The 23,931-nt window shown below is 42.9% G+C and overlaps 2 protein-coding genes across 2 annotated transcripts in view; one reads left to right on the forward strand and one right to left on the reverse strand.

Moving 5' to 3' along the window:
* LOC145406584 (DBH-like monooxygenase protein 1) overlaps positions 1-19,921 on the reverse strand; it is a 94,380-nt gene extending 74,459 nt beyond the window's left edge. The window contains exon 1 of the mRNA XM_080277661.1: positions 19,873-19,921. The gene's annotated coding sequence lies outside the window, so the exon portion shown is untranslated. The remainder of the gene's footprint in view (positions 1-19,872) is intronic.
* Positions 1-23,931, forward strand: part of LOC145406681 (DBH-like monooxygenase protein 1) — a 588,166-nt gene that overhangs the window by 389,079 nt on the left and 175,156 nt on the right. The gene's annotated exons all lie outside the window — the stretch shown is intronic.

A 23,931-nucleotide genomic window follows, 5' to 3' on the forward strand; every position in this document is an offset into this window, starting at 1 on the left:
GCCACATAACACTCTAAATTATTTAGCATACAAACTGAGATAAAATTACATAATTTAACAATCACAAACCTAAAACATATAAAAAAAAAAAACCACAAAAACCTATGTACAACTTACAAAATACCTCTTCTCACAAATAGCAGGCTAACTTGCAACTCTGACTCATAACTGCAAAAATACCAGAAATACTGAGAACCTTCCAGCAAATCCTGCCTCTCAACACTACCCACTCCCTGGTCCTTTGTCGTCCAGACAAAACTACACAGTGTTTACAAACATAACCCTTGATCCAAAGGAAACATTTTATTATACACAAAATAGTCCTTCCACTTACCAGGTCTACTGCTATCCCACTTCCGACAACGTCCCTGGTCCTCCACACAGTCCACTCCTCCTGAAATTTCTTGATCCTTTTCCTGATGCACTTCTTCTCTTGGGACATTGTCACCATTTTCAGCTACTTGGTCCTCCTCAACATCTTTGACTGAAGGAGAGCATGATTCCTCAGAGACGTCCCAGCTGCACTGTTCTGGCCCATGGTACTGCCACAGACGATTCACATGTACCACCTTTGGGAGAGACTTCCTGCCTCCCCGAATCCAGTACGTTATGTTTGATAGGTAATCCAACACAGTGTAAGGCTCATCCCGCGGGCTGCGCAGCTAAGATGACTGTCCCTTCTTCCATTGAGGATTGTATAACCAAACTTTGTCACCATCCTTGAAACTCACCTCACTTGCCATGGCATCATACTTGCATTTCATCACTTCGCCTGAAGACTTTATAGAGCTTCCTGCACTTGATGATATACCTTATTCAGCCTTTCCTGAAGATGGTTCGCATAGCTGGAGGTGTCTGTAGGCAGCTCATCACCAGTTGGTCTTCCCATTAACAAGCCAATGAGTAAACATAACTCGTGGCCCAGCATCAGTTTGGCGGGGTGTAGCCGGTAGACTCATGGGATGCAGATCGATATGACATCAGCAACACAAGTAATTTCTGGTCCCATTCCATTTGTCCTTCTACAAGGTACTTGGGCCAGTTCTTGTCCCAGGGTCCAGTTGAATTTCTCCACCATCCCATCTGACTGTGGCCTTAATGGGGTCATCCTGGTCTTCTTGATCCCCAGTAACTTGCAGCACTCACGGAACACAACAGACTCGAAGTATCTACCCTGATCTGAATGTAACTCTTGTGCTTCCCAAAACAACAGAAAAACTGGTCAACCAACACCTGAGCAACAGTCGCAGCCTCTTGATCAGGGATGGCATAGGCTTCTGGCCACTTTGTGAAGTAGTCCATGGCAACACATTTATACCGAATTCCTCTTTCAGTGAGTGGTAGAGGTCCAGCAATGTCCATTGTGACTCTTTCCATCAGTGCATCCACGTGGTACAGCTGGAGAGGGGCACAACCACGTTTCTTGGGTCCCTTCTTGGCACAGCATACATCGCAGGCCTGACACCACTCTCCAACATCCCGATGCATGCCAGTCCAGTAGAACCTCTGTTGCAGCCAGCTTAGAATTTTCTTCACTCCCAGGTGTCCACTAGTGATCTGGTTTTGAGACTCATCCAAGATCCTGGGCCTCATTTTCTTCTGAACCACCAGTTGCCAATACTTGCTGAGGCCATCGGGTGTCCCCCACTTACTCTCCGGTAGTCAGTTGTACAAACGAAGAAGGTCCCACTGACTCCAATAGCTCTTAGTCGCAGGGCTGAATCTGGAGACCTCTTCCCAAGATGGTTGTACTGTAACCCACTGCAGCCACTCTAGCACTGGTTGCAAATCTGTATCCTCCATCTTCATCCTCTTCAAGTCTTCTTCAGCTGATACTAGCCTTGTCACTACAGTATGGCTGCATTTCTTGCTACGATCTCCTATTTTACTTCACTGCCGGCACTCTGAGTCACAAGGCCGACGACTCAGGCTGCTAGCATTGCCATGTACCTGCCCAGGATGGTGCTGTACCTCATACTGTAGTTGTGCTGGTCCAGCTTCCCGAGCCAGCATGACAGGTGTCCTTCTTGATTCTTGAATGTCTTCAGCCACTTGAATGGTGTATGGTCCGTCCTGATGATGATCCATACAAGTAAGGATGGAAGTAATCAAGGTTTTTCATCACTGCGAAGAGCTCCTTATGGGTCACACAGTAGTTCCGCTCTGGTGTGCTGAGCTTCTTGCTGTAATATGCCACCACATACCATTTATCGTCCTTCTTCTGCGACAGGACTCCACCAATACCATGGTCACTAGCATTACAGTCCAGGATGAATGGCTGACTCTGATCTGGGTACAGCAATACTGGAGAGCTTGCCAACGCATGCTTGAGTTCGTTGAAGGCTTTCTGAGTCTCTGCTGTCCACGCAAACTTCTGCCTCTTCCCCAACAGCCTATGCAGAGGTGCAGCTATCGTTGCAAAGTCCTCGACAAAACACCAGTAGTATGCATGCAAGCCAAGGAAACTCCGTAGATCCTTGACATAAATTGAAACCAGCCAGTTTTTCACAGCTGCCACTTTGGATCAGTACAGACGCCACCCTCACCTACAATGTGTCCCAGGTACTTCACTTTCTTCTGGAACAAGTAGCACTTCTTGGGGTTCAGCTTGAGGTGTTATGTTCTGTTATACACCTCTGACAGCCTCTCCAATTCCTGGTCCAAATTCTGTCCAAACACAATTACATCGTCAAGATAGATGAGAGCTGTCTGCCAGTGCAAGCCTTCTAGTATACAATCCATGAGAAGCTTAAAAGTAGCTGGGGTATTGCATAAGCCAAATGGCATCACTTTAAACACCTCGCCTGTACAAAAAGGGTGTTTTCTCCATGTCCTTCTCTGCAGCCTTGACCTGGTGGTATCCTGCTTTCATTTCTAGGGTGGAGAACCACTTGATACCTGACAGAGCATACAGCATGTCATCAATCATTGGCAAGGGGTATGCATCCTTCACGGTCACTTCATTCAGGGCATGATAATCCATGCAGCACCCCACCAAGCCATGCTTCTTCCTTACTAGAACTGCTGCTGATGCTCAAGGGCTGCTGGACTTTTCTATTACTCCTTGGCTTTGGAGATTCTCCATCACCTTCTCCATTCTTGCAGTTGGGCTGGAGCCATCCTCCACACTGGCTGTTTAATTGGGTGGTGATCCCCGGTGTCTATACAATGCTCCACCAGATCAGTGCACCCCAGGTCTAGGTCTCTGGTGGAAGACATCAGCAAATTTCACTAGCAGTTGCCTCAACATTAGCACTTGTGAGTTATCCAGGCATTAGCAACTCCTGGAAAATAGGTCTTGTAAGTGGTCTGGCAGATACCCATCTTCTTTTACTATACTCCTTTTACAGGCCTTCTTCTGATGCCACTGTCCACTGCCTGGCACAGTCCCACAATTTCTCCCTTGTTGATGTTCTGTGTCTTATGGGAGAAATTGGCCACCACAAGTGGCACTTAACCTGCCCCTGATTCCACCAAAGTCCTCCCCACCATCACTCTGGCCTTTGTCTTGCACCGTACATCCGGTTCCACTACCACTAGACAGGTGTCAAAAATGCAACTCACCTTACACTGGGGCAGTAGTTCTGATCTTGAGGGTATCACTGTAGTGTGCAGCGCCCTCACTTCACCACCAGAAATGGTACATCTCACTGGCACGATGGGAACCGACTTTTCTTGGACCTTGAGTCTCATGGAGCAGAAGTCCAGCTCACATCCCATAGACAACATATAGCCCAGACCAAGAAGGCAAGGATCCTCCATGTCGGCCACATAGACTGGAAGAGTAGCCTCTTGCTCTGCCACTTCAATCTGGACTTCCAGGGGTCCCCTCAGTTTTGCACGTTAACCAGTTATGCCACACAGTTGTTCTGATGACTCAGGCAGAAACCAATGCTGTAATACATCAGGCCTCACAAACGTCTGCTCTGAAGCTGAACCAATAACCAGGGAACACCTCTTGCCATCTATTCTTCCATCTACTCGCACACTGTCAATCACAGTTCTCTTGCATTTTCTCGGTGGTGGGGCTACTTGGAAAAAGCCAGCTAGTGATTGCCCCTTAACACCAATCTTTACTAGTTTTCCACTTTTTTCTTGTCTTCTGCATCTTTCTTCTTGTCCTCCTTATTCTTCTTTGGACGCTCAAAACTGAAGTGTCCCACCTCACCATATGTCCAACACCTTTTTTTTACTATCGTAGATTTCCCTGCACTGCTCTGTTCATGCTCCTTCCATTTGTAACAATCCTTCTTTTTGTGCCCTGGCTTCCTGCAGAATCAACAACCTCCTCCGGTCTTCTGTTCCCTCTTCCACTTGTAGCAGTCTCCTTTCCTTTGTCTTGGCTTATCACAGCACCAGCAACTTCCTTCAAGTTTTCCGCATCATGTACCTGCCCCTATCTTGCCTTGAATCCCGCCCTACGATCTCCCTGAAAAGTGGACATACTGGACCTGATGTAGGACTCAAATTCTAGTGCCCTGGCTAGTGCTTCTTACATGTTTCTTGGTTGTGCCTGCTTCACTTGCACTTTCATCTCTGCACTATCAAGAGCACTGATGAACTGGTTCCTCAGAAGAATAGCCAACAGGTTAGGTGCTGCTCAAGGGTACACCTTTTGTGCCATACTCTCCAGCTCCGAGCAAGCTACTGGAGGGATTCACTCCGAGACCATACACGGGTCCGGAATCTTGCCTGTAAACCTCAGTCTGGTACATGGTCCCATATCTGCACACCAGTTCTTCTACTAAGACTGATAGTTGTTCCTCTCCTCCACTGACATCTGCCCAAGAATCTCCAATGTGGCACCCTGAAGGCTAGTAGCAAGCTGCACCGCCCTCTGCATTTCATCCCAACCATTCTAATCAGCAAGTACAGTAACTCAAACTGCACATGGTAAGATTCCCAAGATACTTTGCCATAATATTCCTGAGGTTTCTTTTTCATTGGCCCCTCAGTATAGCCATGCACTTCACTGGTTTGGGGCCTAAAAACTGGGTCATCATATTTAACCTGCCGCGTCCTGACGACATATGGATACGTCACCACATTTTGTCACGGTGGACCCGACCATGTATCCATATGTTATGCAATTGCGAGTTCCGTCATTTGCACATTTTTAAAGTTTCACGGGTGATTTTTGGTAGGCATATGTGGGAGACCTTCCTCTACCCAACGCCAGGCGGGGATAATGCCTGGCCCCACCTGCCCCCCCTCCCCCCCTGCACTCCATTTTCTTGGCAACTCACCTGTTAGCAGTGACCTGGCCAGTAAAGACATGTAGCACCACGGTCTCTACAATGACGAAATTCAAGGCGAAAGTGATTCCTGAGGTGGAGGACAAAGGAAGAAATAAGCCAGAGGAAGAAGCAAGCAGTGATGAGGCGGTAAAGTTGTAATGGAAGGTGCCATATGTTGATGTGTTTGGTGAGTGAACAACGCTTATATTGCCTATATTATTGTCTGAAAACCAATATACTCTTGTACTATATATAAATTAGTATCAAATAAATAAATATCTAACCAGTTATGAATGGTTTGAAATAGCTACCCCTCTCATAGAAAACGTTTTCTCTCGAGCCTGGGCTGAGAGAACATGGTAACAAGGTAAAGGTACTCTTACTTCTACCGTATTTCTAAATTAAATTGAGCATTTTCTCTCTGAAATTTCAATGTTTTTCATAAAAAGCAGAGGTTTTAGCCAAAAAAAAACTTTTCTAAAATCTGCCGGGATTGGGGGGGGGGGGTCATTGGTGAAAAATCTGCCGGGACACAGCGGGTTAAGTCCAGGACTCAAAACTCCTACTTTCTGATTATTCAACCCTGTAATGCTACCTTTATATGCTTGAGATTCGTCAAGATTCACCATACAGTCTCCATTTTTTTTTTTTTCATATGCTCCCTGTACACTAAGCTCAGGCTCAGCAGCTCAACATTTCTCTACAGCCTCAATTCTCTCACCAACTATCTTCAAGTGGCTGTCTACCTGCTTCAACTGGTCATGTACTGTACATGCTTCAAATGGTCGTCCACATGCTGTCTGCACTCCATCACTATTCCCTCTGTAATCTTCAGCTGGTTGTCTACATTGTGTCTACACTCCATCACATTATTGCTTATCTCATACTTCTGCTGTTCTAGCTTGGCATCTACTTCCTTCATTTCCCCCATGAAAGTATCTAGCTGTCCTTGGATCCTCAGTTGTAATTCCCTCTGTTGCTCCTGTAATTCCACTTGAAGCTGTTCATATCGTTCTTTCTGTTCTTCACTTTGTACCTATAGTTCACTGTTTGCTTGCTATTGTTCTTTGATTTCTTTCTGTCCATCATTTTGTGTCTGTAATTTTTTTTCAAGTTCTTTCTGTCCTTTGCTCTGTGCTTGTAACTGTACACTTTGTGCTTCTAATAGCTTCATGATTGCAGTCAGGGACGCCTCCTCCTCCTGTCCAGCTTGGCTCCTTATCTGCACACCCACTTGCTCCTTGTTGAAGATAAAACTCACTGCAGTACTTTTCTAATGATCCACATTCCTGACACCACTGTTACATCCCAGTCCCACACTGCCACAGGCTTCAACAGTAGTTCACTATAGGAAGAGCATTGCCCAGTGAGTTGTTCTTCCTATGGTCAGCCTTTGGTTGTGCAACAACGAAATCAGTTCAGGCATTGTAAATAAATGCTGGCTTCATAAGTTTGCTGTCTTTATTCTCCAAATAATTAAACTAATGCTTGTCAACCACACTTCAGTGTTTGCAAAAGTACCGTAACTATAGTCTTCACTAACTGCACTGACACTGAGCTGACACTGAACTGACCTCAGACTGAACCATATCTCCTCTAGTCCCCTTCCCCATCCTTATACTTATAAGCTTCCTATGTACTAGAATGATCTACTATGTTCTCGGAGAAGCCACAGTTACCAACTGGGAGATCCAAAATATCTAGTCTTCTTACACTGCATAACACTCTAAATTATTTAGCATACAAACTAAGATAAAATTACATAATTTAACAATCACATAAATAAAACATTATAGAAAAAAAGTAAAAAAAACAATGTACAACTTACAAAATGAATTACCAGCCAAGGAGGGTGAAGGCACCACCACACCCCCAGGAAGAGACTATGGAGGGGTTTATGGCATGCGGGCCACCTCAGCACAATACGGACATAAGTTCCGCTGGGCCGTGTGCCCCTCTTCCTCAGAGTGCTCCTGGCATGACCACCCCAGTCCGGGTGCACTACCTTTCGGCCAGACCAGCCCTTGCCAGGATTGGGGTAGAGCTGAAAATACAGCTCCAAGCAGCACCTCAGCGATGGCCTGTAGCCGCGGATTAACAGAGACGGCCTGTAGCCACACCCTCAAGACGGCCTGTAGCTGCTCAAAAAAGGCAATGGCCTGTAGCTGTGCCCTCGAGACAGCCTGTAGCCGCCCCCTATAGAAGATGGCATGTAGCTGCTCCAAGTGCTGTTATCCTCCCCTGCAGAACTTGTGATGGCCTGCAGCCGCACGTGGGGAAAGTAATGTACGCCCCCTCTCATTCTGCAGTTGCCTCGGAGGGCACAACACCAGTGACGGCCTGTAGCCACACCAGTGTGCAGGAGACAGCCTATAGCCACTCCTCGTCTACATGTCGCCTTTCATATGGAACTCTGGCAATGGCCTCTAGCCGTGCCTGTAGGCAAGTGATGGTCGGTAGTCACACTTCGTCTGCAGTCCCGTCAGGAAGTCAGGCCCTGGTGACGGTCTGTAGCTGCACCGACGGGAGAGGGACAGCCTGTAGCCACCGTCCTCCTATTGCCCAAGGAACCTCAGCATGCCAGGGAGGGACACAAAAGTCCCTCGCCCCCTGTGACTCTGCGATGCATCTCTCCCCACCAGGAGCGAGGTAGCCCCCAGAAGGAGACCTGCCAGTTTGAGGATTGGTGGAGAGGCCCTGTACTGTCCCCAGGGCTGTATTCTGTACAGCCTGCATCAGGAGAGGAGCCGCACTGACAGATTCCCATGGTGAGCAACCCCACAGCCCTACCCTGATGGCGGAGCAGCAGGCAGGAGACCGCAGTCGACGGACCCTTGACGGTGCCCCCCGCACTCTGGGGCGAGACCTCTCTCCTCCCCGGCTGCAGTGATCCTCTACCCCCACCAGGCACATACAGGAGTGCCTACAGAGATTGTTTGGCCCCAGTCCAGAGGGCCAGATCCCAGTTCCCAGCCCTGATAGTGAGAGGCCCTCCACGACGCCCAACCACAGTCCCTGCCGGGAGGTGACACCCCTGCAAATCGTCCTGTGGCCGCTAGATGAAGGGACGCCTGACGAAGGGACTCCACCAATGCCAGGCCGTCACTTGTGAGTCCCTAGGCTGCCCCGTTCCCCTTTGCCCACCAACCAGTGATTGTGGCATACAGTGCTCCCCCTAAGTGAAAGCGAGAGGTAAAGTCCAGTGACAGAATAAGAACTCTGGTGAGCTTGTAGTCTATATTAGTGAAAGACCAAGTCAGTGCTCCGGCAAAAGACTCTTGTCAGTGTACCACCACTTAAGTGAAAGTGAGAGTTAGAGTCCAGTGCCAAGCAGAGGAGTCTTGTGGACGTACGTACCTACCCTATATGAGTGAAAGACTAATTCAGTGCCAGAACAAAGACCCTTGTGTTCATACATAGCCCTCAAGTGAAAGTGACCGAACAAGAACTCTTGCAATCATATATAACCATTCAGTATTTGTGGAAAACCGAGCCAGTGTCATGACTCTTGCCCTACTCTGTGTCCCTGGAAAGTCCACACCCTACTCTCTCACAGTGAAGTGGGGCACCAATACAAAGACTGTGTAACTGTGACCCGAATTAAACCAAGTGTCCGCCCTGTATCCTGCACAATACACACAACCCATTCTCCAGCCTGTACCTTGATTTTGCATAGCATATTGTGTGATCTATCTGCCCGTTGTGTAGTGAAGAATATGTCAATATACATGGAAGGTTGTTGCCTGGGTGTTTTTGTGTCCTGTTCCTCTTTTAGAATATCTTAGCTCCGGTCTAGAAAAGAACCTAGCTACAGCACAGGCGTTTCTAGGATGGGAAGCCGCCCTAAAAACACCTGGCATAACACAAAATATCTCCACTCACAAATAGCAGGCTAACTGGCAACTCTTACTCATAACTGAAAAATACCAGAAATACTGAAAACCTTCCAGCAAATCCCGCTCCTCAACAATATGTTTATTACGCAAAATAAGTCTGTGAGGAAGAGATACTATGATGCCTCCTTTCCCATCTGTTACCTAAAATACAGCCCATATTCTAATGATTTTAATAATATTCCTATAACCTCCTCCTTGGCGATTTATGTTTCACATAACAAATGTCTTTCTTTCTCTGTAACTCATTGATTTTTAGGACTACCCGTGACTTAAAATGTTGTGAGGATTTGACTTAAATAGATACCCAGATGTGCACAGGCCAGAGAGAGAGAGAGAGACTTTGACTGCTAGGATATCTCTCATTTGTACAAAATCTTCTGGTGTTTGCGTCAGCAGAATACCCTTGTGCCTCAACTGTAGCAAAGGGGTTTAGTATCAGCACAGGTTGCATAAATTACATACAGGAGAATATTATCCTGATATAAACAGAAATAAATGGTAAGGAGGAGGAGCCAGAAATGATCCCAGGTTAATGAGAATACAGAACCAAATGATTTATGAAAACCGGTAATGCATCTCTGGAACTCCTCAAACTTTTCTGAGTATTATGCGAGAGTTTCATAAATATTCGAAATGAAACTGTACTATTAGCTGAGCCTAAAAATATATCCGTGATGTTTCCTTCTCCCTCAATTCTTCCGAATACATAAAACACTTTTGATCTTCTTACTTCCATTGCTCGCTTCTCTGAAAACTCTAGTTAAGGTAATTTCAATGTTCATCACCACCTTTGGCCCTCTTCTCCATTGACTGATCCACCTAATGAACATGAATACATCTTTTCTATCTTTAATGGCCTATAGCAGCTTGAACAGACCCCCACCCTACTCCTGACACCAGTGGAGACAGTTCCAACATATCTGACCTTTTTGTTACAGCTAATCCAATTGCTTACGGTGTCAGTTTTCCTCTCCATTGAGCTTTTCCAACGACAATCCTATCCCAGTAACTTGTGCTATCACTTCAGTAAGGCCTGTGCACCCTCCCAAGAAGGGACGTCTGAGGCGTTTTGGTACTGTAGAGTGGGACCCTTAGACAATACTTCATTGGGTTTCCTTGAATGGTTATTACTTACATGGTCAAGAGTCATCCCACTGATCTTTGCACTTTGTAGAGGTTATTCCCTTGGTCATAGGGGAAGACATTCCATTTTCTTACCCTCGTGCAGATACAAAATGCCTTCGTTCAATCACGCTTGTTACCAGCGAGCAAGCGAGGCGAGCCAGTGATGTTTACCCTCGGTTAAGTTTGGAAATTAGCTGCCCGGTGTCATACGCACGGAGTGACTTCATGCTGGAAGTTACCGTTCCCTTCTCTATTAAGCCTAAATTAACCTAACCTAACCAAACCTAATCTAACCTTAACCTAACCTTATCCTAGATCAACCTAACCTAAATAAACCTAAACTAAACTAATTTTAATTCATGAAATGACTAATTTCACAATCTGCCAGTAACATACATATATATCTTTATTTATATATAAAAATATATCGACCTATAGTTACCTACAGGTCGATAAGACATCCAACTATCTTCCTGACACATATATTTCATACAATGTTGTTGATAAATGGCACAAAATTTTAGATAACATGCGGATACTTTCAAAATCGAAGCTAAACGGCCACTTGACACATGCGCACTGAGCGGAACAGTGACTTTCAGCATAAGTCACTCCGTACATACGACACCGGCCGGACCTGACCGTCACTCTACGTAGAATATAATAGCTTTACTCCTATGCGAAATAGAGTTGAAATTCTTTATGATGTGATACCTTCAGTCAACAAATTATGTTATAAATTAAAAACTCATACATAAAATATGTAGGAACCCCTTGGAATCTCGAATTTTCCACGAGAGTGTTCGGCTCTAATCGGTGAATGCCTTAATTACGAAATCAAATTAAAAACTATTTTCCATCGTAAGTTTTTTTTTTTTTTTTTTTGCATCAACTCTAGCAATTAAATATCAGAGATTCCGCCTATAGTTTTGTATCAGAGGGAAATTATGATAACATGGTTCATGCTTATTCGTCATGCACTCACAAGTGCACTTCACTGATTTTGATGGTGTCCGCAGCAACGAGGTAGCTTTCAAAGGCACCGGCTCCAACTGACCCTTCAATCAAAAGTATAGTTCTGCTCGGAGTCGTGCTAAGTTTGCCGTTCGTTTTACTAAAACTCTATCTACTTATCTATCTCCAGACACCTTAATCCCCTAAGGGACCACGAACGAATCGCGTCCACGTTACGCCGTCCTCTGCATCTAGCTGCCCACTCTCCAGTTCACACTTCTTCCTTCTCATATATCATTCCATCCCACCCGTCCACCTCATCCTCGGCCTCCCCTTCCACCTCCCATCTTCCACCTCACACATTCGCGTTAGAGTGGGGATAACAGTATTGTCTTGCCGCAATTTTTTTTACAAACATGCTCAATTCTCTCTTCTTTATTACTGTTCTTAGTGAATAAGCAACATTTCGTCCACGCTGCATCCATTTCCTCTAAACTTCCGTTCCCACTTATCACACTGCTTAAATATTTGAAGGCACCCATATTCTCCATTTCCTTATTAACAGCATGACTGGGCACTCCGTGATTTCAATTTGCTCAAAGACCATGAATTTACTTTTAGCCACATTCGCTTTAACATTCCGTCTCCTACACACATTTCCAAGCTCATTCACCAAGCCTTGCCACCCATGTTCATCTTCACTTAACAGTGCAATATCATCAGCAAACAACAGTACACTCAGTTCCAAAATCCAGCTGTGTCTCACTAATGACATTTCTGCATTCTCTGACCTATCTTCAATTTCTTTTGTAACACGATTCATTCATGAAGTTATGGTACGTCTCTGTTCCAGTCCCACAATAAAATAACATAATTCACTAAGATCATTTCTCACACGCACTGTGGCGCTTGTGCCCTGGTATATACTATTGCCAATATTCAGCAATATCCTATCCCTTCCATGTATTTTCAGCACCTTCCAGGTTCGTTGTCAGTCTATTCTTGTCATATTCATTCTCCGGATCCATGAAGGCAGCTTGCAACTTCTTTCACTTCTCAAAATACTTCTCCACTAGACATCTCAGAACAAATACTATAACTAATCTACTCATCCTCTCCCGTTCCTAATGCGTCCATGTTACTCACCAACTAATTCCATGGTTATCTCTCCAATTAAATCAACAAGTAGCCTGCCATACATATTTTTATTACACTAAGAAGACAGTACCCCTGTGAGTACCAAGCACTTCTCTTTCCCCTTTTCTTTACCTAGAGGAACTACTATATTTGATTTCTAATCCTCCGGAACTCCACTTTCCTTCTTAGTCAACTCCCTCATTTCCCATATCCTTTCAGTCACTACCTCCCACACACAATTCAACATTTCACCACACACTTCAAGAGTTCCAGGGGTTTTCCTTATTTTGATATCAGTCACTACGACCCCCACGACACACAGAAGACTGTCAAGGATAGTGATGGCGTAATGATTTGGGGTTTAGCGGGGAACCGAGCAGGGGAAGGCTCTACTTCCTTCCTAAAAACACGGCGAGAAATGCTGACAGGTGTATGCAGGTGCTCGAATTTTACGACATTCATGGTTGCACACACTTATGCAGGACAGTGCCCCATGTCACAAGGCAAAAAGTGTTATAAATCCTCTCAGATCATGACACTGAAGTGCTGGATTGGCCAGGTAACTCTGACTTTGAATTCCATCGAAAGTGCATGGAATTATATGAAAGACAGGCTTACAACATGCAACACCTCGTTAGTGCCTCGTCATATGGATGAGATTCACAACACGTGGGTCAAGAAGATGAGTGCAGAAAACTTCCAAAATTTAGCAGACAGCATGCCCAAACGCCTCCAGATTGTAATTGAGGCCAAGGGTAACATGAACAAGTAATAGGATGCAGGTATGCTACATAGTTTTCTCTGTATCATTATGCCCATGACATGGCGGAGGCATTTAGTGATTGGTCTGTCCATGCGTGTGTGCGTCCATCCATCCGTCCGTCCGTCAATAACACTTTTCTGGGCGTGTTATCTCCTCAGCCCATAGACGATTCCCGTTAACCTTTTGCAGTGATGGAGTGTGAGGAGATGATGAACTGAATTGGTCAGCTAGGTCAAGGGGTGAAAGGTTAAGATCATCTTGGGTCAACTTAGTTTATCCTTGCGGTGCGATATCTCTGACACTGTTGACAGATTTCAACCAAACTTTTGTCGGCAATACAGTATGAATGGACGGTGAAGTGTTTAGTTCAACCGAGTCAAGGAATCAAAGGTCAAGGTCATTCGACTTAGTTTATCTTTGTGGGAATGATATCTCCCGAACTCCTTGACAAATTTTGACCAAACTTTTGTCAGTGACAGAGTATGAAAGGACAATGAACTGATTAGGTCAGTAGGGTCAAGGGGTCAAAGATCAAGGTTCTATAAGTGTAGGCACGAAATCTCCAGAACCCATTGATGGATTTCGACAAAAAAAAATTTATTGATACAGTATGAAGAAATGATGAACTGATGGGGTCCGGAGGGTCAAGGGGTCAAAGGTCAAGGTCATATGGGGTCGACTTAGTTAATCTTTAGTCTTATATCAAACTACAAGGAACCCTGTTATGCAGGTTGTATGGCGAGTCCTTGTGCAAGGCTTGGCAGAGGCATACCGAGTGATGCATTGCGTCAACAAACTGGGGCCCAAGTTCTCCATGTTTCATTATTATATTCCCTGGAGTGTAATTTTTTAATCATGCCAATGAGGATCTCTTTCTCTCTCTCTCTCTCTCTCTGTACACACACACACACACACACACACACACACATATATATATATATATATATATATATATATATATATATATATATATATAAACACACACACACACACACACATATATATATATATATATATATATATATATATATATATATATATATATATATATATATATATATATATTGTTACATAGCCTATGATTTCATCATCCTTTGTGTAATTTTAACGCACAGTTGCTGCATGTTTGATCACGAGCGTGTTCTGCCTCAGTCCCCCCCTTCTACCGTTATGGTAGAGTAAGTCGTTCTCTCTGTTATTCAGAGCGGGATTTTCAGCTCTGTCCCCATGGCTTCATTTGCGCGTCCTTCTTACAAGTTGTATCAAGCTCTCCTGGCCCCTATATAATGAGCTCAGTCTCTGCATCATTGCCACTTAGATCTGCTCCTCATTTTGTTCACATCTCTGTCCTCCCCTGTACAGTTATTATTATTGTGAATTTCTCAGGAAGTCTCCAACCATCTAGCAGCTGTGTGATTTGAGTATACGTGTTATTGCATTTTGTTCTTGTACTGTATAGCATAAGGTTATTCTTAGGCCTAGTGAGGTTTGTTGATTGATGTTGAGTTTTACGTCAGTCATTTTTTATAATACTTCGTTCGTTCGTTGAAAGATTCCCTGCACATATAGTGCAGGCCGGGCCATACATTAGCCCGTTCAGTGGGGTATGGGCTGATTAAAATACAGTAAGTGGGGAGGACAGAACCTGGGGAATGCCCAGCACACGCGTCCTGCCTCCTGACTGGCTTTGTGGTGTGTGTGATAATAGTTTGTATCTGTAATAATTTATCTGGCATTCACTGAGTATTATCTGGTATCTCATTTTATCAGGGCTGACTTAGATAAATTTACTCTTGCTAATTTTGTGTTAATAGAGGCTATTGCAGTTAACCATATATTTAACCTGTTTTTCTTGCCATTACATTATCCTTATGAGTCCTGAATGTTTTGTTGTTAGTTTGAGCATTAAACTTTAACTTGTAATTTTACCTAACTCTTTTGTTTTGAACCTGGAACTTTACGGGACAGTAGTGACTCTTCGTATTCTCACTTAAAGTGTACGTTATCTTTCTCTGTTCCGTAACAATATATATATCTATCTATCTATCTATATATATCTATCTATCTATCTATGTATATATATCTATCTATATTAGAAAGTGTTTCTGTCAGTCCTTATATTTGTCCATTATGGAAATCAAGGAGAAACTTTCTAGAGGGCTTCAATGGAGTGCAACAGGGGTTAGCTTTTTCCAGGAATTTACTTGTGTTAATGGCCAGCTTATGGTGCCTAAATTGTTCGTCCAATTTTCTTGCTTGGTTTCTTGTTTAATTGTAGCATGCACTTCTGCCTTTAAGAATTAACCGATTCTGACCAAACTTGGACACAATTACAAGCTTATGACCTACTTGTGTCCACAAGGTTTTGGTTACTAGGCAACTATTCACTGCCTAGAAAAAAAAAAAAAAAAAAAAAAAAACGCTTTTTATATCGTACTGTTCACACTTTAAGCTGTAGAAACATTACTTACGAGCATAGAAGCTCAAACTTCTTTAGATATAATTTTGAGGTCATTCCGTATTGGAAGTGTGTTGTCCATTTTCCTCTCTTCTCAAGTTTTCGAGTAGCAACGCTATGAAGATTGCAGTCAGCTTCTCTAGAAACAAGTATCAGTTTTCAGAAATGCCCCCCTTGTTCTCCAGTGGCTCAATGGAATTGGATGAAAGTTTGCATGCTTATGGACATTGACTACTACTACAACTTTATAGTGTATACCTATGTGCTACAATGGCCAGGTCAGGGATCAAAGGTCATCAAATGCAAAAACATTGATAATAGCTAAAATCATGACTATGCTCCTGTGAAATGCTAAGGCTTTGAAAATAATTAAAGCCAGGGCCATGATTCTCAGGTAGAATGTTACACTGGAGTACCTCCGTACAAAAATGATGGTTAGGGTCGACACTCGCTTCCAGTCACTGGCAGTGCCACCTAGTTGTACCTCTGGTGGGCTATTCCGCGAATTTCAAGTTCCCTAGCTCCACAGTGGGTGGATGGAATGAAATGAAACTTTGCATGGTTATAGACATTAATGACTACTACTTTGTCTCCTTAGAGCTGGCCATCGTCGCCCACCGGCTTGCTTTAACATAGCTAAAGGGGCGCCTCTCATGACCAAAATCAGAACTGTTCCAGGCATGGATTTCAGGGAAAGGCGTAGTGGGCCTCCCCCACCTCTTTTCGACTGACAGAATGATTACTTATAACTGAAAAAACGATTTACCAAAATATATTATTATATAACACATGAACTTGTTTATGCAGGTATTACTGTACTCCTGTGGTAAAAAAAAAAAAAAAAAAGTAAAATAAAAGTGCATTTTTATTTGATTGTTTAAATGGGTCAAGTGTCAATTCTGCTTGGAATTACGCCCTCCGTGTTGCACAGTGCTTTATCCGGTACTGTATTCGCCACTGATCAAGTCAGCATTGTGGAGCTTGAATGCCAGGTCCCGTAGAATTTATATCGTTCTCCTACGACGTACCAGTATTGTTACAGCCGATCGGGTAGGTGGGTGGACGGGTGGGGTGGGAGGGATGGTTGGATGAGTGCATGGTCAAAGTGGGTGGATAGGTCGGTGGATGGGAAGGATGGGTTGGTGGGTGGATGAACAGGATGGGTGAGTGGGTAGTGGGAAAATGGGTCCATGGGTGGGTGGCTTTGCGGGGTGGTGGGTTTGTGGATGGGCAGAGAGAGTGTGTGGGTGGGTGGATGGACGGGTGGTTAGTGGGAAAATAGGTCCATGAGGTAAATTGGTCCATAGCAGGAATAGGTCCATTTGGAATATATTTATGGGGGAAATGAGCCCAAGGGGGAACATAGATCCAGTGGGTAAAATGGGACCCCGGTAAACAGCCAATATACCCCTTCTAGCTGGCTCATGATTCAGGAGGGGGAAGTGCTTTTAGTCTGGCTGCTGTTAATAGGCCTTGTGTAGTTTCACCTCATTCATCTAGCCCTATTAGGCGAAACAGTATCTATTAGCGATAAACTAGCAGCAGTAGAATGAACAAAGAGCATAAATAAGAAAAAGCAAGATGTACAGACATTCAGGGTGCTGATAATAAACGAAGCCTTAATCATAGGAACTAGCGTAAAGCAGCAAAGAGGAGACTAGGGAGAGGGAAAAGTAAGGTACATGTTTTAAAGGAACCAAATGGAGAAATAACACATACTGGAAGAGGGAAGAAAATATTATCAAAATGATGGAAGAAATCTCTGATCATTTATACAACTTAAACGACAGACCATGCGTATAAGGAAACCCAATATCTACAGAAATTCCAGGCATAACTACTGAAGGACAAAAAGCTTTGAAAAGTTTCAAAAGAGGTAGGGCATCAGGAGAAAACGGCATCGCAGTAGATTTAATCAATGAATAGGAAAGATTGCCTTGGAAAAACTATCAAAACTGTTTACGAAATGTCTCAGAGAGGGGAAAGTTCCGACAGCCTGGAAAAATTCAGTATTTAAAATTTTTAATACGTAAGACAGTAAACTTGAAAGATCTTAAAAACTACCGATTAGTTAGCCTGCTGTCAGGTTATATACAAATTATTCACAAAGATTATCACCAGCAGAATTTCAGACGTGCAAGACTAACCAGACTAGGGAACAAGCTGTCTTTCTAAGTGGATTCTCAACCATCGACCATATACTGTATATACAGTAAATCAAATAACTGAGAATCAAATGAGTACAGTAAACCTTTGTGCATGGTGTTCATTTATGACAAAAAAGCCTTCGACTCAGTAGAAACAACAGCAGTACTGAGTACAATTTGTAGACAGGGTGTAGATGAGATATACTTTAGAATATTGGAAGACATGTATAGTGATGGAACAGTGACCATTAAGCTCCATACTGATACTGGAATAATATCAATAAAAAAGGTGTAGGACAGGGCGATACTGTCTCACCGAAACTGTTTACAGCATAATTAAAAGAAGTATTCAGAAGGCTTAATTGGAGAAATAAAGGAATTAAATCAAGAGTTGAATATCTGAGCAACCTCAGGTACCCAGATGACATCGTTCTCTCTAGTGAGTCAAGTGTACAACTGAACAGTTGATGATTTAAACAGAGAAAGTTTTGCGTAAGATTTAAGAGGAATAAGATAAAGACAAATATCACGTTTAATAACAAAGTTCAACATGAGGAAATAAGAATCCAAGATGATGTTGTAGAATTAGTTCATGAATTTGTAATCCTAAGATAACTTCGACACACAAACCCGTCTTTTGAACATGAAATAAATAAACACATAAAGCTTGGTTAGACAAAGTAGCATTATAAAGTGCACTTCACCATTTTATGTAAAGACAAAGTTTTTAACGAACGCGTTCTCCCCGTAATGACTTAGGCTTAGAGACATGGACAAGAACCGAACCATTGGAAAGAAAGTTGAGAAGTTCCCTAAGAGGTATTGAAAGATCGATGCTAGGAATCACTTTAAGAGACAAGAAAGAATCAGCTTGAATAAGGAAACGGACTGAAGTAGAGGACGTAATAAATAAAATAGAAGTGGCAGTGAGCAGGAAATACTTGTAGAAGACACAACATATGGACAAGGAAAGCAACAATCTTGGTAATAACTAATTTAAGAACACCAAGAGCAAGACCGCAACTAGATGGTGTAATGAAATAAAAAATAACTTCAGGAGATACAGGATCCGAGATAAAAATCAAAGAGTAAGCGATGAAGACAGAAAACTCGTTAGAGATCTTTGGATTCTCGACAGGAAACAAACAGCACAAGACTGGGGTAAGTGAATGTTTGGAACATGCCATGTCCTGCATGTGGAATGTTACAGGTTAATTATATATATATATTACAGGGAATTTTGTGCAACCAGTGATTTCATGCAATCCATAGGGAAATCGTGAAAACAGTTTAAAACGGGATGTGGTAATTAAGATTAGGCTAATTTAGGCTGCGGTTAGGTTAGGCTGGGATAATCTAGGTTGAGTTTAGGTTTGGTTTGGTAACTTAGGTTAGGTTGGGTTCATTTTTATGAAGGCTTAATATAACTTAACTTTTATCTAAATTAACCTAACCTTACCTAACCTTACTAATCTAGCATAACCAAAATAAACTTAACCTAGATTATCCCAGCCTAACCTAACCGCAGCCTAAATTAATCTAACCTTAATTAACCCGTCCCAATTTAAGCTCTTTGCACGAATTCCCTAGGGATTTCATGTAATCACTGGTTACACAAATTCCCTGTAACACACACACACACACACACACACACACATATATATATATATATATATATATATATATATATATATATATATATATATATATATATATATATATATATATACACACACACGTACAAATTCACTAAGTAATTTCCGATGAGTTTTTTGTTACAAACACGTCACAGACATAATAGGGTATGCCCGTCGTATTGTCCTGAGGCCGCTTGCACTTGCTTTTGTAGTCAGGAGCCGATGTTGGGTTGTTTGTACAATGCTAAAGAACTGTCATTATTTTGTGTCACTGCTTTCAAGACATATTATATTTTCACTTAAGGAAGGAAATAACATTGATGTCAACGTAATGTCCACACTTCCTAACTCAACATTTTAGTCAAACATTCTCTCATTCAGCCACATTCTTTGCAGAGGAGTGAGTTGAGGATTTTGATGACTTAAATAGTAATACCCTCGTATCCCATCATCCATTTACGTTTAGTCTCTCATTTTTCTTTCATTTTCTCAGCCGTTGCATAAAATACAGTGGTTACCTTGATCCGGGTACGGAGGAAGGAGTGAACACCGCACCACCACCTCCTATCAACGCGGGCGTCGCACTACTGTACTTTGCCAAGCACAGGCCGGCTGTTGCTTGCGTGCAAACGCGCGCACACACACACACACACACACACACACACACAGTCATATACTGTCTTGATCCAAACTTTCGTATGAAATTCTTTTACATTCATCACTCATACAGCCACCGAACACTTCACAACAAAACTATCGTGAATAGTTCATTCACTTTAACTTGACTCAGATTTTCGTCCTTTTGCAGAGTATTAATTTCACTTAGGTCAGTTGCAGAGAAAGACAATGATACGACTCTCCATCCTTTCCATAGAACTTCTTCGTGACTAGCATCTTACAGTGTTTCACTGTTGTCCTCCCATACTCGTAGAGCATCATTCACTAAAATGTCACGTTGGTGGGAGTGTGGTTGTTGGTCATTTTCCTGCACATTGCTGCCCAGACGTGCCCAATAGAGTTCAGGTCTGGGGATTTCGGAGGATGAGGGAGGAGTATAATCTCTGGATGTTCAGCAAACCATGACACCTTATTACCTTAACCTGTTTTATCGCTCTGGTATGGCCTGTGGACCCTCCAAAGAAACGCCGTCTGTGGCACTTTGGAGCTGAAGATTGGGAGGCCCTCAGGCAGTATATACTTCTTTGATTTTCCTGGAATGATTATTGCTTCCATTACCGGGAGCCATGTGAGTGTGCCTTGCGCATTACGGAGGTTATTCTGTCGGGCATGGAAGCATACATTCTTTTCTCATATCCTTTGACTAATGCAAGAAAGCCTTGGTTTAATCACGCTTGTTCTAATGCTGTCCGCAACAAGGAGAGGGCCTATAAAAGGTACCGGAGCCAACTCACCCCTGAATCACATCTTTTTTTATGTTTCTGCCCGGAAACGTGCTAAGTCTGTTCGCTCTGCCAAAAATAATTTCATCCGTACTAAATGCTCTCAATTCTCAAACTCAAATTCTTCCCGCTCTTTCTGGCACCTTGCCAAAAACCTTTCTAACAACTTTACCTTATCACCCCTGCCTCCTCTTTTCAACTCTGATGGTTCTGTAGCTATTTCTTCTACTGATAAAGCAGATCTCTTCACTCGGACTTTCTCCTCCAATTCCACCTTAGACGATTCTGGTGCTGTTCCTCCATCACTTCCCCCCTCTGACTTCCTCATGGCTGACGTTAAAATTTCTTCAGCTGATGTATTTTCTGTCATCACTGGCCTCAGTACTAACAAGGCATATGGGCCTGATGGAGTCCTTCCTGTTGTCCTCAAGAACTGTGCTTCTGTGCTTACACCCTGCCTAGGTAAACTCTTTCGCCTTTGTCTTTCAACTTGTACCTTTCCTTCTTGCTGGAAGTTTGTTCTCATTCAGCCAGTCCCAAAGAAGGGTGACCATTCCCAACCCTCTAACTATCGTCCAATTGCTTTAACATCCTCTGTCTCAAAAGTTTTCGAGTCTATTTTTAACAGAAAAATGTTAAATCATCTTTCCTGTCACAACATTCTTTCTGATCGTCAGTATGAGTTCCGTCAGGGACGCTCCACTGGCGATTTTTTCACCCATCTTTCACACTCCTAGTCATCCTCCTTTGGGGACTTTGGCGGAAGCTTTGCCATTGCACTTGACATCTCAAAGGCTTTCGATCGAGTCTGGCATATATCTTTAATTTTCAAACAGCCCTCTTACGGTTTCTATCCTTCTATCTGTGCCTTCATCAATAGCTTCCTTTCTGGTCGTTCTATAGCTGCTGTTGTAGCCGGCCATCGTTCTTCTCCTAGATCTATCAACAGTGGTGTTCCTCAGGGCTCTGTCCTATCACCAACTCTCTTCATTTTATTCATTAATGATCTAAGCTGTACAACTAATCTTATCCACTCGTACGCTGATGATTCCACCCTTCACCTTTCCATTCGGTTTCCGCAACGTCCTTCTCAGTAGTTACTTCAACAAACAAGGGATGAGGCTATGGCACACCTTATGTCTGACTTGGCTTGTATCTCTGACTGGGGTAAAAATAATCTTTTTGTTTTTAATGCAGCGAAGACTCAGTTTTTACACCTATCAACCTGTCAAAATCTTCCACAGGAGTACCCACTAATGTTTAGTAATATCTAGCTCAATCCTGCATCATCCTTGAGCATGCTTGGGGTTTCATTCACGTGGGACTTATCTTTGAAAGATCATATTGCATCTCTTGTAAAATCTGCTTCCAAGAGATTAGGTGTGCTAAGCCGACTCCATGCCTTCTTTACCCCTGCACAGTTGTTGACTTTATACATGGGTTTTATTCACCCCTGTTTTGAGTACAACTCTCATGTGTGAGAAGTCCCCACATACAGCTCTTCTCAATAGGGTGGAGTCAGTGGTTATTCGTCTCATCAACTCTCCTCCTCTTCCTGGCTCCCTTCAACCTCTGTCTCTTCACCGCACTGTTGTCTCTTTATCTCTTTTCTATCGCTACTTCAATGGTCACTGCTTTTCTGAACTGTCTGCTTGCATCCCTCCACCTCTACGATGGGCGCGTAGCACCCGTCTAGCAACAAACTCTCATCCCCTTTCTGTCCAACTCTCTAATGCAAGAGTTAACCATTACTCCCAGTCCTCCATTTATGCAATAGGTCAGCTCTGGAACTGTCTCCCTCTGTCTGTATTTCCTACTTCCTATGATCTCCAGTCTTTCAAGCGCAGTGTGTCCAGGCATCTCGAAGTGAATGAATCTTGAATTTGGCTCTTTTTTTTTTCTTTTTTCATGGAAGGAACGTTTTGCGGGCTTAGCCTTTGGTTCCTTCATCCTCGTATTATAAAAAAAAAAACTCAGCAGTGAAGACTGACAGATGGCAATTGTAGGCCAAGTTAATGTGAACAGAATATAGCACTACGTAAATTTATAATGGAATGATATACACAGGCCTGCATGTTTTGTTCATCGCTCAGGACGGGGGGAAGAAAAGGCATTACCCACGTATTCCTCACGTGTTTCATATGTCGATTAGCCTTTCTCTCCGATGACGCATTTTATAATTAATTTTTAATAACACCAAACGAACTTACTAAAAGTACGAAGAACCTCTATTGCCGTATTCTCATCTCTCAAGGAGGTTCCCAAGCACCTCTTCCTCAACGATTTATTTTGGATGCGGCTGGTTAATCTCATTTTGTACACTTGCGGATAAGTCAGTATTTACACTTGTGAGCCTTATATATGTGTGTGTGAACGGAATGAATCGGATGAAACACACGTCTGTGATGTTGGCATGCATGAGTGAACCACAAGTGATGTCTTGGTTACCATGACCTGAGTAAGACTCGCTTATATAAACTGTTTTCTGAGAATTAGTGTGATTATGTATAGATAACTGTTATAACGATCCTACCCTGACCAATTTGATTAAACTATGTTTTATTTATTTCAAATACGCGTATCACATTGCTTTATTTGACATCCCTGATTATTAAAGGTTTGTCGTAGAATAATTATGAAGCACTTTAATGAATGGCATAGCTCTCTCGGGTTTCATTGTGCTCAGTAACAGATCAGTACCGTAATTAAACATTTCTGTATGAGTTACCAAATAGCAAGGACAAAGTTCGAGGTAATGATGGAAAGTCCGTCCGTGGATTGGGTGCATATTTCAACAGTGATCCATGATGACCACGTCCGCGGAAGTGCGTTGGTCCATCATCAGCCTTTACACTCAAGGTCTCAGCTTCAGAGATATCGCGTCGCACTGGTGTGTCGACGCCTACTGTCACGTTGTGTGTCAACCGGTACAATGAGACCGGCAATGTGAAGAGTAATATGCATCTAACTGGCCGACCCCGATGCACAACTCCATAACAAGATCAGGTGGGCGATTCCTTAACAAGATCAGGTGGGTATACAGTTAACTTTAATCATGAATAAAAACATCAAAAGAAAATGAAGTTACTCTTATTCTCATATATATATATATATATATATATATATATATATATATATATATATATATATATATATATATATATATATATATATATA

Source organism: Coenobita brevimanus, chromosome 71, assembly GCF_032717465.1.
Source record: "Coenobita brevimanus isolate Jiangsu-jjx chromosome 71, ASM3271746v2, whole genome shotgun sequence".
Taxonomy (NCBI): domain Eukaryota; kingdom Metazoa; phylum Arthropoda; class Malacostraca; order Decapoda; family Coenobitidae; genus Coenobita; species Coenobita brevimanus.